Source organism: Cupressus sempervirens, chromosome 9, assembly GCF_028749045.1.
Source record: "Cupressus sempervirens isolate cs-2001-9-10 chromosome 9, ASM2874904v1, whole genome shotgun sequence".
Taxonomy (NCBI): Eukaryota; Viridiplantae; Streptophyta; class Pinopsida; order Cupressales; family Cupressaceae; genus Cupressus; species Cupressus sempervirens.
This window is the reverse complement of record NC_143126.1, coordinates 199,970,613-199,988,616: the sequence shown is the minus strand read 5'-3', so window position 1 is coordinate 199,988,616 and position 18,004 is coordinate 199,970,613. Positions and strand designations below refer to the sequence as shown.

The following is an 18,004-nucleotide window of genomic DNA, read 5'->3' as shown; positions in this document are numbered from 1 at the left end:
ATGAAATTGAATAGTTGATCCTTTTCTTTTTTGGTATTAGTTTTGAACGTAAATTGACTACATAACAATGTGCATAACATTTTATTGCAGCCTTCATAGCCTACCACAAAACCTGCTCATGACGAAGGCCATAATGTGCATTATAGTGGTGGAGGTATTAATTTTCTATTGGAAATTAATTATGCAATCAGAAATATGAAATATTCTCCTTCCATTTATTGTCCAAGCATGCTCTTATCCAAACATATATTCTATGCTCATTGTGCAGATCTTTTAGAAAATGTACTATTTAAAGACTACAACCTCTTCAAAATTTTCTCCAAGTGAGGTTTCCATGCTAATAAAAATATAATAAAAGACCACTTATTAGCATCCTCAAGAATATGCATCTCAAATGACATGAGAGACTTGACTTCCTAGTCTTTAAGATGTGTGTATCTTTATACTTTATAGTCGTTGAGAGTCTTTTTGAATATACACCATCTAAGTTCAAATATTGGTCATAGTTGAAAGAGGATTACAGACTGTAATCACTATGAAGCAAGAGTTATGGTCCTATACATTATATGACAATACCCTGCCAGGAGAAGGCCAAAAATATTTTGATTGATTGTGGTTGTAGATTAAATTATTGCATATCAAACACAAAGTATTGATATTAGTTTGTGAGCCATTACCACTAGGTCTTCAGATTGTTGAGGCTATTTTAATGTATGATTTGAAAATCCATAACTATAGTTTTCATCACTGGAAGGTGTCTCTGTGTTGCTGCTCAATTCCATTGCAGTGTACATGAGATTTTGTTTGTTTGAGCTGAGACTTTTCTCTTGGCTATTTGTTGTTTATTAAATCATAGTAGTTTTCATTTCTTGTCTTATGTATTTAGGGCATTCTTGAGCAATGAGAACCAAGTTTATAGATTGGCAAGGCAATTTATTATATGATTTGGATCATTCACATAGTTTTGTTCTTATTTCTTTAACACTACTTTAAAGATTATCTCTGGTTGCTGAAACATATTCATTATTTTAAAATAAGGATCTTTAAGCTTTTGATCAGTAGTTGATAATGATTTCCAACTCTGTACTTTGATAAATCATTTGTTCTAACAAATCTCATAGAGTAAATATTGTGAAATTGCTATCATGATTTAATTGTGTAGTATTTGAGTCAAATTTATTGACTCATATTTCATGTGAAGTGCTCAAAATGAATCCATCACTCATGATAATATTTTTAAAAATATTTTAGAGCATGTTGAACATCATGTCGAAGGAGTGGAACATGTTCCAAGTGTTCAACATGTTGACGTGGCGGTGGATCAAAATGTTAATGTACATGATGTGGCATTGTCAGGTAAGAAAAATGCATGTTATGTTGTACTAGTACTTAATTATAGACTAGTAACAGTTAAAAAAAGAAAAAGAGTATGCCAATTTATCCCATTCACTTGTTCTTGCAACAGAGCTCCCTTTAGTGCAGCAGCCTTGTTGATCACACACTTGTTGATTCTTCTATCTATTTTGATGATGAAGTCCATATTCGATCAATTTGATGATATTGACAAGTTCATCATTCACAATGATAAATAGTGGCATCTCTTTGCTTTCCACTACCCAAGAATTTTTATCAACTTTAACAAATCTAACATTCTTGAGCACCATGTTTTCCTATTTATATTGTACATTCTTGAGCACCATGTTGACACTTTTGTTAGATGGGAAAACTTTTGTCAGAGACAAGGGTAGATTCGTTTTCCCCTTTAATAGGTATCTGCTTTTCTAATTTTTTAGTCTAATTAGTATAATAAATTTATTAACAAGGTAATGCATTATACTAACAATTAACAATTAGAAGTAAGTGGTGAGAAATATCTGTAATTAAAATATGTATGTTCTTTCTCAAAATTCTAATCTTTTATATAGATAGTTTCTGCATACATAGTTTGAAGATGCAAATGATGCTGCTACAATACTCTTCTTCTACAATATTGAATGTGATTTGCCACTAGTTTTGCAAGGTCTTCCTACTATTACAAAATCTAGATTTAGAAATGCATCTCCTATTTTATTGTTCATGAAGTAGAAGCACTATCTTGAGCTGAAATCTATGATTTGGCTTTGGGTAACCTTTTAACTCCTTGAAAACAAATCACAAAAGCTAACAGCAGCTTCATCCACCATGTTGACATATCTTCTTCACCACGCTTTCCTTGCACAAACAAGGGCAAACAATCCCCAAAATCCAATAGCAAAGGAAGCCAAATAGCTAACATACCAATACCAGGGATCTTCTGTTCCCTCTTCACCTTCATCATTCTCATTTATTTTAGACATGTAGAAAATTTGTTAGATGGGAATGAAGGGTTTTGGAGTGGGAGTTTAATATGTCCAATGAATGCAGTAGAGGAAGGGAGCTAGGTTCACCAACATCTATCTTAATATCCGCTGCTAAAATGCTAGTGGGGGGGAGGCCGTAAGTATGAGGATCAGTATAAGAGGATTTTGTTTATGGAACAATTCTCTATGCTTTGTTTGTGGAAAATACATGCCACATATTACTTTTGTTTTAACTATATTTTGTGTCCATGGTTGTTTGAAATTAATCAAATGCATGTCCAGTTATCTTTTTTACTTTTTTATGACTGAGAACTAGGAGTTGCAAAGATATTATCTGCATCTGTTTTAGTATCAAAACAATTTGTGATGAACTAGAGGGGAGGCCATGTCAGTTGAGAGAAGGGCAAGAGGAATGCATGCCCTTGAAGGAACACTGGTGAATTGATTCAAAGAGTAGACTGCCTTGAGGAGAGATAAAAAGTGGATGAGTCTGAAGAGGAACCAGAGAGCTTAGTGAAAGGTGCTAGGATATAAAATCCCATGGAGAGGCTTCTCAAGGCATTGACATAATAGAATAATAAGATAAAGGTTGATATTTTTGACTTTAAAAGATGAGCTAAACTCAAATGCATTTTTAAATTGGGTCCAAGAGTTGGAAAAGTACTTAGAGATGGAAGACATGGACAACAATGATCCAAAAAGAATAAAATGTGCTGCTTCTAAGAGGAAATTGCATGCAGCCCTATGGTGGGAAAATGTGCAGAGTTCAAGAAGAAAGGGAAAAGACAACATTTGACTTTGGCTTCAGATGCTGAAACATCTGAAAACTCAATTTTTTCCCTCGAATCATCAAGATAACTTGTTTAAATAATTTCAAATTTTAAAATAAATCAATTAGTGGAAACTTATGCTGATAGTTTATGAGATTTCAAATTCAAACAGGTAAAGTGAAGCACAAGTGGCTACCCAGTATGGAATGGACTCAAATGTCAACATCAAGAGGAGCTGGCATTGGTTAAAGTTCATATTGTAGATAAGACATATGAATATGCCTTGAAGACCAAGGAGATACTAAACCAGAAAAACTAAATAATGGGTAAAGTATTAAAGCTATCCAAGCAAAGGGAAAGAGGTTCCTTAGAACCTACCGTGAGTGAAGAGCTTGAAGAAAGTATGAATGTGAAGGTTGACTTTGATTAAGGGGAAGTTTTAGAGGTAGAGGGAACAAAAGCCACTGTGTAAAGAGCAAAAGCTCTTGAAGTGTTTTATTTGTGATGAGGGCCATAATACTATAGATTTCCCTCAAAACCCTGAAAGGGTTATGGTAGCCCAAGAAGAATAAAAACCTTGGTCAGCAAAAGTTGAGGCTGAATCAAGAGAGAACCTAATGCTGGGAAGAAACTTAATATCTTGAGACAAGAAAACTCCTAAAATTAGTTGGAAAATAAAAAGTGTCTTGAAGTCTTCCAAATGTAATGCAAATATAAGGATGTGGTATATAAGGTGATCATAAATGGTGGATGTACTGATAATTTGATGAGCACATTCCACGAATCAATTCCTGCAAGATTTTTTGGTTAAATAAGAGTCATAGTGCACTTGCGGATAAGTTTTGTCTTGTTGCTCTCAAAACTGATCCATATGAGGTTGAAGTGCTCTGATGTCATACTGATGGATCCATGTCATTTATTTTTTGGTAGGCCTTGGCAATATGAAGAAAAAATGTGAGATTCAGCATGAAGGAAAACCATCTTAAAACCACGGAAAGAGGAAGAAGTAGCTGAAGTGGTAGCTTTATCTCTTTTAATAAAAGCTAAAAATGAGCTTGAAGTGAAAAGTAAAGTTCTAGATCAGCCGAGAAGGAAGTTGTAAATATTTCAAAGAAAAAGAGAAAAATGATTATAAAAGTGAAATTCAACTGAAATATGAGGCGGAGCTGCAACAAGATTCAGCTTACAGTTATTGGTGAACCCGAAAAGGTAGATGATGATATTTCAATTGATTGTAATGTAATTGAAAGGAATAGTGAATTGCATGCAAAATCTACCTTGGATGTTATCATAAATTTAGCGAAAAGTGACTTAAACTCAATATAACAACTGTTGCGTGAAGGGTGATTAAATTGACAAAAAATATTTCAGGTCTTAGTGATTTTTCTGAGTATTCTACTTTAGAGGCTTTGTATAATTGTATTGATCCAACTAAATGATGGAATAAAATGCTGGATTCCTCCCCATAAGAAGACTGAGATTGGAAACTTATGAAATGACCCAAAATTGTGTCAAGGGATTCCTAGTGAAAATCTTGATGACAGATCTACTGAAAGTTTTTCACTCTCATGTTGAAGGAAATAGTGTCTGATCCTTCTGAACTAGGATGTTCAAAAATATTGAAAGATGGATAAAACAATGCAACAGATGACTTCAACCCAATGAAATGTTGGCAACTTCTTTACAGAAATGTTGGTGGCTTTTGCAAACCATATATTCTTATGTGTTCTATATTGTGCTTTTCTTTATTGACACTTTTTTACTTCTATAATTTTGCAATGTGGTGGGGAAGAGCCATTGATTTTAGTTTTTCTTGTTTAAGGTATAATAATAATCTCAAGTAGGCTTGGCAACTGGGATTTCTTCAACTGTGTGGAGATCTCCATCGAGACAAGCAGCACAAGTTTTTTCCATCCACCCAACACAGTCATATTTTGTGTTTGCACTTAACAAATAGGCAACACAGATCCTGCTAGCCACACATGCAAGAACTCCCAAGATTGTTATGAATACATAGATGCACACCTTTGAATAACATCCTTATGTACAAGTCAATGATTATCATAAAGATTATGTTCAATAGATCAATGGCTAATACTTCATGCGTATATATTATGATCCAAATATAACCTTAAACTCCATTTACAAATCCTTTTTACTATCCATAAATCATATTTGTATATTGTTCTCCAAATCTATCCTAGAACTTTATTGACAGGTTGTCCTTCTATCCATAAATTGGAAGTTAACATTCCCTTGCATTTTTACTCTTAGAAATAAGATTGAAATTATATGACCCAGTCACATACTCATTGTCAATAGATGTCTCAATGCTAAGACAACTGAAAAGAGCACTAGGATCTCTATTTAATTTTCACAGTATATGTTTCATTTTTCTAAATGGATGTATTGTATCATATTTAATTTTCACTATTTTAAGAAATATTTTAATCCATTCCATGTGGGTGTTGCAGGAAGCATATATTCTGAAAGTTGGTGAAGGTGTTGCTGCTAGGTGCCTAAGCGGATTTGTGGGCATGGATGTTCCTCCACCAATTGGGTCTGACATGGTATGTTGTGCCATGTAATTTTTCCTTTTCTATTTGCAAACATAGATTTAGAATAAGTTTTTGTAAACACTGATTTTTTTTAGGATTCTCGGAGATATTTTCATGAGTGCATACCATACAGTTTTTGATTATGGGAACTTAAGAGTAGGCTTTGTTAGGCAGAAGCTGCCTAACAATGCACACATATTTTTTCTACTGTGAACAATTAGTGCAATATTGCGTGTAGGAAAACCATGCACATTAACTCATCATTGTGAACCTCTCTAAATTGTCTTTTATTGCTTTTGATGCCTTCTTGTGTGGACTATTTAAGTATCTGGTGTCTTATTAGACGCAATTTGTTCTATGATGTTACTATTGTAATCTAATATATGTATAGCAAACAACGTCAATGTAAACTCTGTTGAGAAAAATGTCAAGATGTATTAGATTGGATATGCAATAGGTGTCAAGAAAAGAAAGGAAGAAGAGGCCAGATTTTAGAATTTCTATGACAATAGGTGTCTTGTTCTTCAAACTTATACATAGGCTCTTTTAAATTTTTGCTTCTTTCTCTACTATTTTTCTTCTCTTACTTGCAACGTATATGAAGTTGATTGAGCTCTTCTTCTCTATTGCTCTATTGGATTACATTGTCTACTCTTCTATTTCTATCTATCTAGTTTCTCTTTATCTTCCTTCTATAATTGCAGTCCAACATAAATCAGCTTATTTTTATGAAAATCACGAGAAGAGTCTCCCTTGATTTGACTCTTCTTTTTAGGCCATCACAAAGTAACTCTACCAATTAGATCCATCAAAATTGGTGATATAGATCATTCATTGAGATCTGATAGCTACAATCATTATGATTTGGTTAAGGTGTTGCCATAGAAATACTTAGGAAGAGAAAACATCATTCATGTTTCACAATTGTCTACTAAAGATCCATAACATTGTTTAGTTCTTTGCCTGGACCTCATCATATTGTAATTTAAGGAACCATTAGTGTGAGCTTTAATCAATGTTGCTTCTTAAAGTTGTATCATTCTTTGTCGATTTGGAGTTTACCCATGCATGGTAATTTTCAAAAATGGATGTCTGTCCACTGTTCGATTTAACTAAAGCACACAGTCACTTTATGGTTATTCATGAGGGCAAGCATCATTTTAAGAAGGCCCACTGCATTGATTGTTGGAGTAAGATGAGAATCTTAGAGAAGCCTGAGAAACAAAGATGTCAAGAAATGAACATACATGAATAGACATGAACATACTGTGCCACACATCATCATACTGTACCTTTTAATCAACTTTGTCATGATACTGTTATTACTGCTAGGCAGACTTAACTGGTAAACAGTAACATCCAACATTGTAGTTTGTAGAAATTATAAGTAATAAAGAATCTCAAGGTAATTGAAATTGTAACCCAAAGTTTGCAAGAAAAACATGCCATTAGAAAACTAGCAAAAAGTCAAGCTAGATGACTAAAATTATTAAGATAAAAAAGACTAGAAGCAACTACAAGCAGGAGATGCAGAAGAGGTACCAAAAGCCTTAGCACTAAATATCCACAGAAATGAAGTGCTACATCAAGATGATTGAACAATAAAAGGCAGTTATGTAGTATTTGATCTCTATTACTATAAGTCTATTTAGCTTGCTTCGTGGGTACACAATGGAAGCTTCAACACCTTTTTAAATTGTGGATTTATAGTGATATTTACTATGCATTTTACTTTCCAAGAATTGTTCATTGATAAGTTCCAAAGATGGTAGTTTAATTTTACCATTTGGAAAATATCTTGATAGTGAGCAAAACAATCAAGGAACCACCATTTCATATAAAAGGCTTTGAAATAACAAAAATAAAAAATTCCTCCCATACAACATATAAAGTGAATATTATTTCACTATTTAAACACCCATGGAAAACATACATTTAAGGTAGTATATTTTAATGTTGTATTTAATATATTTATTCAAAATCATACATCAAAAGCATCAAAGTAGGCGAAGGCCTTGAAATTCCATTATAACAAGAAACACATCCAATCTTGAATAAGGGCTGATTGTTTGATATCCTATAACAAAAAATTGGATAGAACAACATTTATAGGAAATTATCATCAACTTAGACTCAGATTTTCACATTGGTCCCCACTCTTATGGTAGATCTCAAATGTATGTCTTATTGTAAGAGGAAGATCAAGGATCATTCCTCAAAATTTGTAGATACAAAAATTGTGAAGGATACACTAGCAAAACTGCACCCTTATTGACAAAGAGATTGGCTCAGTTGCTTCCTTAGTACAAGACTTAAAGTTTTCTTTCGTGCCAAACAGATAAGCCTTACTCAGCACTTAGCACAAACACTCAGCATTCATTACATATCATTTGAGATCAAATGGGTGTGTGGGATTATACACACAGTAAATAATAAAGGAGGGAATTGAACCCTCCCTAACGCTTGCACTTGTTGAGGTCCACTTCAGTAATGGCCCTTCCTGTGAAATTGCTATCTAAAAATTTTCTAATAAGATAATGTGTTATGAGCTCTTCATCAGTGGGATGGAACGTGAATATAGGAGGCAGTTGTGCATTACCCATATCATGACTATATATAACTAAAGTTAAAAGCCTCTATTATTGAATTCTCTTCCCTATCACCCATATTCATTTCCTTTTCTATTCATTCTTCACACGGGAGTCTTTTTATATGATGATTTATTGTCAATCATGTCCATTCACTACGAAACAATTCTTATTTTACAAATTCGAGATACTAGAATTTTTGTGGATGTGCAGGCCATCAGAACATACTGTAGAGAGGATGACGAACTTAATCTCAACTGTCAGACTTAGGCAAGTGATGTTTTATTGTAGAATCTTAACATATGGTTGTTCAAATTTTGTATCTCCTAAATGATTTATTTTTAGCGTATAAGTTGTTGTGGATAGTTGCCAACTTTGGTTATTGTATCGGGCATATTAATGAAGAAGCATATTAGTTACTGTCCGTGATTACGACAATTTGATTAGTTATTGTCAATATTTTTCAGGCATTCTATAAAACAGTTCACATGCTTTCCCTATGATATGACATTTTGCATGCATCCTGCAGTGTCTCATCCGGTTGATGATGGATTACGGAGAGTGATTTGAAACGATGACGCTAAAAAACATCACAATCAAATCCAAAATGAACTTGCATTACAAATGGATTGTGGAAATCTCATATTGTTGATTTTGCATGCATGTCTACCAGGACAATCACAACTTAAACATAGTTGTGATTGTCCTGGTAGACATGCATGCAAAATCAACAATATAAGATTTCCACAATCCATTTGTAATGCAAGTTCATTTTGGATTTGATTGTGATGTTTTTTAGCGTCATCGCTTCAGATCACTCTCCGTAATCCATCATCAGCCAGATGAGACACTGCAGGATGCATGCAAAATGTCATATCATAGGGAAAGCACGTGAACTATTTTATAGAATGCCTGAAAAAAAATTTACACACAAGCGTTGGTAGAACTTTCTACCTTCATTGGTCAAAATTTCTACCTTCAGATGTCATAATTGTCGACCTTCATTGGTTGAAAGTTCTACCTTCTTGGTCAATATTTCCGACCTTCAATGGTCAAACTTTTCTACCATCACTGGTCAAAATTTCTACCTTTATTGGTCAACATTATCCACCTTCATTGGTCAAACTTTTCAACCATCATTGGTCAAAATTTCTACCTTTCCTGGTCAACATTCCCACCTTTGTTGGTCTAACTTTTCGACCTTTATTGGTTAAAATTTCTACCTATAATGGTAAAAAGTTCTACCTTCATTGGTTGAACTATTCAGTTTTCATGGCCAAAACTTTCTACCATTGTTGGTCAAAATTTCTACTTATATTGGTCGAAATGGAAATCTTCAATGGTCAAAATTTTGACCAATTCTAGGCAAACTTGCACTTTGGTTATAAAGGTTTTTCAACCAATGTATTGGTCAAAATTTTGACCAACCATAATGTTGGTCGAAATTTCGACCGAAATTTTTTTGACCAATGACTTGGTCGACGTTGGTCGAAGTTTGGTCGAAATGTAAGTCAAAATTTCAACCAATAATGGTCAAAAAGTGGCCTCAGATGTAGTAGTGTGGCTTGGTAAAAATGTCTACTAGCTGCTGCTCAGACTTGCAATATTCAATTTTGATATCCCCATTCTCCACCAACTCTCTGATGAAGTGATATCTGATTTCTATGTGTTTGCTTCTCGCATGGAAGATTGGATTCTTGGACAATGCAATAGATGAGATGTTGTCACAATAAATTGTGGTTCCATCCTCTTGCCTTTTATTTAAATCTGTCAAGATCCTTCTTAGCAAATAACCTAACATGCTATTGTATTTGCTGCTATGTATTCAGCCTCTGCTGTAGATTGAGCAACAATAGGTTGCTTCTTGGATGCCCATGAAATTGCACCCGATCCCATATGGAACATATATCCAGAAGTGCTCTTCCTATCATCTATACTTTTAGCCCAATCACTATCTGTGTATCCCACCAACTTGAAATCATTATTTGCAGTATACAAAATCCCAAATCCCTTGGTAACTTTCACATACCTTAGGATCCTCTTTCTTGCTTGCCAATTGGAATCCTTTGGCATTTCCATAAATCTGAAAATCAGACTTACTGCATGCATTAGGTCTAGCCGAGTTGTAGTCAAATACATTAAGCTTCCAACCATACTCTTGTATAGTGTTGGATCCACTCTTTTGCTAGAGTCTTCCTTGCTCAATTTTAGACGTACTACTATTGGTGTGGGGGCTCCCTTATTGTTCTACATTTTAAATCGCTCCAAGATCTGCCCTGCATACTTTTCTTGAGAGATGAAGATGCCATCATGCATTTGTTTTACTTCTATTCCTAGAAAGTATTTCAAGAGATCAAGTTCTGTCATTTCAAATTCACTTTTCATGACCTTTTTGAACTCACCAATTAGAGCCTTGTCATTTCCAGTAAAAATCAAATCATCTACATACAAAACAACAATCAAAACATTTCCATTTTCTGCCTTGATGTAGAGAGTGGGCTCACAATTGCTTTTGCTAAAGCCATTGCTCATCAAATATGAGTCAATCCTACTATACCATGCACGTGGAGCTTGCTTGAGCCCATAAGGAGCTCTGTTCAATCTATATACTTTATTTTCTTCACTTGCAACTTCATAACCAGGTGGCTGCTCCACATACACTTCTTCCTTCAATACACCATTTAGGAAGGCGGACTTCACATCCATTTGATATACCTTCCATTTGTGCTGAGCTACAATTGCTATGACAACATGCACGGTTTCCATTCTTGCAACTGGGGCATAGGTCTCATCATAATCTCTGCCATACTGCTGTTTGTAGCCCTTGACTACCAGCCTTGTCTTATGCCTATCAATCTTACCTTTAGCATTGCATTTAGTCTTGTAGACCCATTTCACTACAATCACTTGCTTCTTTGGAGGCAATTCAGTTAGCTCCCATGTCTCATTCCTTTCTATAGCATCTATTTCCTCATCCATGGCTTTACACCATTTCTTCTTCTTAATAGCTTCCTCAAAATATATTGGATCACTATGAGAAAATAATGCAAAATTAACACTCTCATCATAATATTCATACCTTTCATCTTGGTATATCTCCCTAAGACTCTTGGTCTTTCTTGGTAATAGGGAGGAGAGTGTGGGATTAGAATCTTTGTTGTTGCTACTTGGCCCTGACACTCGATCATGCCTAGAGGAGCTCGGTAATGACTGAGGCTGCTTGCCTTTCCTTCTATCTACTCCTTCTTCTTATTTTTCATCAGCATCCTCTTCATTCATAAATGGAACTCTACTAGAAGTGCTTGGTGACTCATCAATTGAACCATACCAAGACTGATTTTCAAGAAATTTCACATCTCTTGAAAGCATCATCTTGTTGTTCAATGGGTCATACAATCTGTATGCCTTTGATTCTGGGCTATACCCTATGAAAATAAATTTCACACCTTTGTCATCAAATTTTTTCCTTTGCTCTTTAGGCACATGTGCATATGCAACACATCCAAATACTCTTAGGTGTTCAACTGTCCATCTTATTCGTGACCAAGCTTCCATTGGAATTCTGTCATGGACTGCCTTTGTTAATTAGGTAAACTGTTGTTGCCATAGCCACTCCCCAAAATTCAGTTGGGAGACCTTTTTCTTTCATCATGCTCCTTGCCATTTCAACAATGGCCTATTCTTTCTTTCAGCTACTCCATTCTATTGTGGTGTATAGCTAGCTGTGAGCTCTTTCTTTATGCCATGTTTCTCACAAAAAATTACAAGAGAATTGGAGGTATACTCCCCTCCTCTATCTGATCTAAGGACCTTGATATAATGTCCACATTCTCTTTCAGCCTGGGCTTTAAATTCTACAAATTTATCAAATGCTTCAGATTTATTCTTTAAGAAATACACCCATGTCCTATGACTGAAATCATCAATGAATGTCATAAAATAAGTACTCCCCACAATGGAAGTAACTTGCATAGGACCGACTAGGTCAGTATGCACTAACTCTAATGGATATCTAGCTCTTCTAGAATTTCTAGAATTAAAGGGAAGCCTATGTTGCTTACCCAAAATACAAGCCTCACACTTGCCACATGAATTTCCTATTCGTGGCAAACCTTCTACCATTCTTTTATTTGACAATAAATTTAAACCAGCATAGCCAAGATAACCATACCTGAGGTGCCATAGCCATGAGGGGTCTTCAATCACACTCCTTAGAGGTAATTGTGTGGGAGGTGCAACACTGACTTGAGATGAGAAACATGTCTCAATCCTCAAGGGAAACATTCTGTTCTTGGTCATTTGAACTGCTACAAGTAAATTCTTTCTCCCATCCTTTTCTTGAATGACACACATGTCATTCTCCATCACCACTTTGTATCCATTTTGAATGAGCTGACAAATGCTCATCAAATTGTGCTTCATACCAGGGGTGAAATACACATTTTGTATTTCCCTCTTCTCACCTTTCTTGGTGCGGACCATAATAGATCCTTTGCTCACAACTGGTAGGGTTCAATTGTTACCCATCTTAATTTCTGATTTGAAACTCTTGTCAATGAGTGAAAACAAGGTTTCATTACCACTCATGTGGTTGCTACATCCACTGTTGAGGTACCAAACCTCAAGGATTCCTTCTTCACCAACATTACACATGATGAAGGCAACAACATTGGGTCCACTTCCCATGTTCACATCAACCACATTTGCTTATCCTGACTGATCATTCTGTTTCTTCCAGCATTCATTTGCATAATGCCCATATTTATGAAAGTAGTAGCATTCTGCATTACTCTTATTTGAGTTGTAGTTTTTCTTACCTCCTCTTGAAGTATTTTGTGAGCTACTTGCTCCATCAGCTCTTCCTGAGCTTTCAACTGCAACATTCTTTTGTCCTCCATTACCTTAGCCTCTACCTCTGGAGTTCCTGCCTGAGCCATTTCTTCCTCTCCCCCTTCCTCTTGGATTTGATTGAACCTTGAATGCTTGCTCTTGGTTAGAAGAAGATGTGGATTTGTTGATCCTATGCTCATGGGTTTGAAGTGTACCCATCAACTCATCCATTGTCAAGATAGTGAGGTCTTTTGCCTCTTCTATGGTCATGACCAAGTTGTCATATTTATGAGGTAAACTCCTCAATATCTTTTCCACTATCCTCTGCTCTTGATAGTCTTCTCCATTTGAATTTAGCTGGTTAATCACATTGGAGGTCCTTGAATTGAAGTCTGCAACTAATTCATTTTCCTTCATCTAAAGGTTCTCAAACTCCCTCCTTATGTTTTGTAGCTTTACTGTACAGACTTTATAAGTCCCCTTGAAGTTCGTCTCAAGGATATTCCATGCTTCCTTTGCATAATTTGCTGCTGCAATCTTAGGGAATATAATCTCTGTTATTGCTACTTGAATAAGACTTAATGCCTTTGCATCTTTCCTCCTTGACTCCTTCAAATGAGTCTTCTGTGCATTTGTGAGGGTAGCATACTGAGTTGGATCAGTCACATCATTGAATCCATTAACCGCAAACTCCCACAAATCATTTGCAACCATAATGGTCTTCATCTTCTTTGCAAATGTATTATAATTATGTCCATTGAATGATGGTGGCTGTTGCCAAACCTTTCTTGCATCTCCTGTCATGATAAATATCTCAGAAAAAAAAAATGCCCTAACTCACTGTGGATGTGGGGCCTCAAAGCTCTAATACCATGTGAGAAATATTAAAACAAAATCAAACTCACAACCTAACCCTTAAAATCTGCTCGGCAAAAACTATTACCGAGAGGCAGATTTTGCTCTGTAACCAAAGGAAAAAATAGGTTGCAGGAGAGTTTACCAAGTTAGCTCGGTAAATGAAAGGACACACAACTCAAAAACCAAAGGATACCGAGTGAGCTCGGTAGTGTGATTACCGAGTGAACTCGGTAACCACAGGAAAGGTGGAGGTCGGTAGTGTGATTACCAAGTGAACTCGATAACCACAGGAAAGGCGGAGCTCAGTAGATGAAGGTACTGATTGAACTCGGTAACCACAGGAGAAAGAAGCTTAGTAGAAGAAGGCACCGACTGAACTTGGTAACCATTGCAGAGAAAGACTTCTACCAAAAGACAATACCGAGTGCAAGCTTATAACGTGAATATTTCCACCATTAAAACCAGAGACTCAAAGCTTCAAACTTTCAAATAAACTTTCCAAAATACAATGAATAGAAGAAGGACAATAATGGATTCAAGTATGCCAGCTTGTTTTCTATTCAACTTGGATTCAAACTATTACAAAACTAGGAGCATTCGGCTTCAACCAAAAAACTCTAAACTAACCCTAAAATTTTAAAACTTCAAAACTTCAGGCTTCAAACTTTAAACATTAAACTTGTAGCTCTAATGGCTGCATACAATAATGCCTGGAGAAATCACTGCTTCAACAGGATGAATGAAAACAATAAGCTATAAACTTACAAAATGACACAAAAGAGCACGTGCAACTGCAGGCATGAATAACACTTCCTCTTGTCTCTGCACCAATGTATCTGCTCATCACTTTTCTTTCTTTTTTTCTTTGCAACTTCTGAGCTCTTTCTCTGTCTCAACTGGTCGAAGGAAACTGATCATTCCTTTTGTTATATTGGCAAAATGTTTTTCCCCCCCCATTTCTGAATGTGAAAATTTCACCTACCATGCAATAAATTTTTTGGCTGCTGTGCAATCCGTCAGGGGTGGTAGGTGGGCGTTTGGCTCCAGGGGTAAACGTCAATATGCATTTAATATTCCAACATGTACAAGGCTTGTTGGCTGGATGGTTGTACTGATCATGAAGCAGACATTCTTGCAGCATTTGATGATGCCATATTTGATGGTGTAGACATCCTTTCTGTTTCGCTTGGCATAGATATTCCTCGTGACTACTTTAATGATAGTATTTCCATTGAAGCATTTCATGCAATGAAGAGGGGAATTTTGGTATCAAATTCAGTTGGAAATTCAGGACCTTATAGGTCTACTGTTTTGAATTACTCTCCATGGTCTCTAACTGTGGCTGCAAGTATAGTGGATCGCAAAATGGATGCTGGTCTTCTTTTAGGAAACCACTTGTTTATAGAAGTAAATATCTCTCCTCCATGAAAATTTTCTCCTTGTGTTTTGAAAAAAAAACAAGTTTCTTAATGCTTAATTTCAATTGTCTTTAATCTCTATAGGGAATTTCTGTAAACACATACTATGGATCAACCATTGTATCCTTTAGTATATGGAGGAGATGTTGCTAATGTAGCCGGAGGCTTTAGATCTGACAACTCTAGGTAATAAAAAAGTTTAATATACAAATTCTGAAAGATAAATTAAAATAAAGAATGGTATAGGAAAATATTTTTTTTGAAACCTTTCATTATAAATAATTTATATTTTGATAAGGAATTATAAATATTGTTTTGTAATTTTGAAATTTCAGTACCTGTGCATTAAATTCTCTGGATAGCACCATAGTGGAGGGAAAGATTGTGCTTTGCAACTACACTAGTGACCCACCAGATTATTTAGTTTTTATTGCTGGTGGAATTGGTACTATTATTGTCTTAGACCATTTTAATGACACGGCTTTTGTTTGGTTCAACCCTGCAACTGTTATAACGAATAAACAAGCAGAACTTGTATTGTCTTACATCAATTCTACAAGGTAACTATTTCCAATGGATACTTTATACTTTATACTAATCAAATAGATATATTGGTAACCAAGGTAATTAATAATTTTGTTTTATTTTTTTTATTAGCTCTCCTATTGCAAATTTTGTAGCTTTTTTTTCATCTCATGGCCTCAATCCAATTACTTTTGACATTCTCAAGGTAAATTTTTTTTATGATATTAGACTGAGTTTCAAATTTCACATTTTATCAAATATAATTTGTTTAAAAAATAATGTAAAGTCTAATTAGAAAAATGAGATACAATTATAAGGTAAATATAATTATTCTGAATCAAAGAACATAATACAATGATATTTGTTTCTTATAATATGGAATCAAATTATCAAATTCATAATATTTAGTATGGAAAAAGATTCAAAAAAGAATTGTAAATTAATAAAATGATTTATAATTCTAATAGAAGAATGTAATTGTTTCAATAATATTCAATTATCATATATCAATTTTTACTATAAGGATCTATAAATATTGTCTAATGTATAAATTGTTGAAAAATAATTTAAATTATATAACTTAATTGTAAAATTTTACTAGAAAATCTCACCATACCATGTATTTTTCTACTGTTAGCCTGATATTACAGCACCAGGAGTGGCCATTCTTGCATCATGGGCCAGAAATTCTCCACTTAGTGAAAATGGAGATACAAGGATCTCCGACTTTAATATAATATCTGGAACCTCCATGTCATCTCCACACACAGCAGGAGCTGCAGGATTTGTTAAGTCATATCATCAAGATTGGTCTGCAGCTGCTATTAAATCAGCACTAATGAATACAGGTAATATATATTATTCACCGCTTATTATACATCTTCATTGTTCATAACATATTAATTATTTCTATATTTTTTCAATTTTGTGCAAAATATCATATTTAAAAGTTTTGAAATCTACCTTTAAATATGTATTATCATCCCAAAAGATTTTTAAAAATGGAGAAAGAAAATTCCTATATTTAAAATAATAAATTAAAATACTAATACATATACTTAATTTTTTAACTTGTAATGCAGCATTTGTAATGGATCCAACAGGAGATGGAGAATTTGGGTATGTGGCCGGGCAAATAAATCCAATGAAGGCCATCGATCCAGGGCTTATCTATGATGCGGGAGTAGATGATTATGTCAATTTTCTTTGCAAGGAAGGTTACAATGATACCACTTCACGTTTGATTACAGGAGATTTCAGTACTTGTGATTCTATAGAGCCATCTACAAATGGAGCAAGAGAACTAAACTGTCCTTCAATAATGGTTGCTACTAGTCCAGGCCAAGCTTTCAAAGCTGAAATACCTAGAACTGTTACCAATGTAGGAGACACCGTAAGTACATACAAGGCTATTATATCTACACTCTCTGGAATAACTGTGACAGTTGTACCAGATACACTTTCATTTTCACTCCTAAGTAATAAGTTGTCATATAATGTCAATTCAGTTGTACCAGATACACTTTCATTTTCACTCCTAAGTAATAAGTTGTCATATAATGTCACAATTGAAGGTGGATCTATGACTGCTGACACATTAGTTTCAGGTGGCCTAACTTGGAGTTATGGGAATTACAGTGTCAGAAGCCCAATCACTGTTTATGCTCTTCCTGATTACCCACGTAAATAGCTGAACACGTTCTTTTGTTTGTCAGGCAAAACTAGGTTAAAACTGATTTATGTGCTCTTGCACAGATTATTTGCATTTTGGATATTAATTTCAAGAGTTGAATTGACAACTCAGAGCTAGATGAGCTCTTTTGATATATATTTTTACTTAAGTGACAGCTGTTTGCATTTCATGAATGGTTAACTTTTTTTTTTCTACTCAAAGATTGCATTATAAACTTGGTTCTATTAATTTTATAGATATATTTTTATAAGTGATATATTATTAAGAGAGAAAAAAAATAATTTATTAAAGTGATATAATAAAGATTCAAAATAGGAAGATTGTTCATTTCTAATCTTCATTCAGTTTAATCTTCCTTTTAAATATATTCTTCTTTGTTAAGATTTTACAATTATATCAAAATTAAGTTTTAGTATGAGATTATA

General features: G+C 34.6%; 1 pseudogene; it reads left to right on the top strand.

Moving 5' to 3' along the window:
* Nucleotides 1-17,576, top strand: part of LOC149538175 (cucumisin-like) — a 44,125-nt pseudogene extending 26,549 nt beyond the window's left edge.
* Nucleotides 17,577-18,004: the final 428 nt, after the last annotated feature.